The following is a 1,213-nucleotide window of genomic DNA, read 5'->3' on the forward strand; positions in this document are numbered from 1 at the left end:
TTTTTTTTTTTTTTTTTTGAGACGGAGTCTTGCTCTGTCGCCGGGCCTGGAGTGCAGTGGCCGGATCTCGGCTCACTGCAAGCTCCGCCTCCCGGGTTTAAGCCATTCTCCTGCCTCAGCCTCCCGAGTAGCTGGGACTACAGGTGCCCACCACCTCGCTCGGCTAGTTTTTTGTATTTTTTTTTTAATGTTGAAAAGATATATATATATATATATTTAGAATTAGGCAGCTGGACTCAGTTTAGATGATCCCAATTTTGTTGGCAACATCCAAAGCGTCATAATCGGGAGCCAGTCGAACATATGCCTTTTTCTCTCCATCAGGCCGAATCAGGGTGTTGACCTTGGCCACATCGATATCATAGAGCTTCTTCACAGCCTGTTTAATTTGGTGCTTGTTGGCTTTAACATCCACAATGAACACAAATGTGTTGTTGTCTTCTATCTTCTTCATGGCAGACTCAGTGGTCAGAGGAAACTTGATGATAGCATAGTGGTCAAGCTTGTTTCTCCTGCGGGCGCTCTTCCGAGGATATTTGGGCTGCCTCCGGAGTCGCAGTGTCTTGGGCCCCCAGAAGGTGGGTGACGTGCGGATCTTCTTTTTTTTGTGGCTGTGGACACCTTTCAACACTGCCTTCTTGGCCTTTAAAGCCTTTGCTTTGGCTTCGGCTTTAGGAGGGGCAGGAGCTTCCCTCTTCGCTTTCGGTGCCATCTTGTGAAAAGCTTTTGTATTTCTTAGTAGAGACGGGGTTTCACCTGGTTAGCCAGGATGGTCTTGATCTCCTGACCTCGTGATCTGCCCGTCTTGGCCTCCCAAAGTGCTGGGATTACAGGCTTGAACCACCGCACCCGGCCTCCTATCACTTCTTAAATTCAGACATGACAGAAACAAGTTGTTTGGACAGACCCCTGAAAAGTCTAAAATTGACACATACGTCAGTCTTCTCCGTCCCTTCCCAGGGAGAAGCCAGGAGCTGCAGCTTTTCTCCTGATCATGTCGTGCTAAACTAGGGAAGGGAGTATGGAAAGCAACTGCCACATATTTTCCAGTTGGCTTCCATGAGGCTGTTTCTGTGCTCACCTGGCGTTCAGAAGCCTCTTTTAGTTTCTAGATTTGTTGCAAAGGAATTGGTCCCTGTAATGCTGTTGAATTGGTGTCTCCGTGAGTGCAGAGGGGCTGGGGTTTCCTAGTCTGTAATCTGCAGACATACAA

The 1,213-nt window shown here is 48.1% G+C and overlaps 1 pseudogene across 1 annotated transcript; it reads right to left on the reverse strand.

The window, feature by feature from the left end:
- Window positions 1–176: 176 nt before the first annotated feature.
- LOC105552630 lies at window positions 177–717 on the reverse strand (annotated as a pseudogene). Its single transcript, XR_001008042.1, has one exon. The product of XR_001008042.1 is annotated as a 60S ribosomal protein L23a pseudogene (transcript).
- Window positions 718–1,213: the final 496 nt, after the last annotated feature.

This window comes from Mandrillus leucophaeus, unplaced genomic scaffold (assembly GCF_000951045.1).
Source record: "Mandrillus leucophaeus isolate KB7577 unplaced genomic scaffold, Mleu.le_1.0 Scaffold569, whole genome shotgun sequence".
Classification (NCBI taxonomy): domain Eukaryota; kingdom Metazoa; phylum Chordata; class Mammalia; order Primates; family Cercopithecidae; genus Mandrillus; species Mandrillus leucophaeus.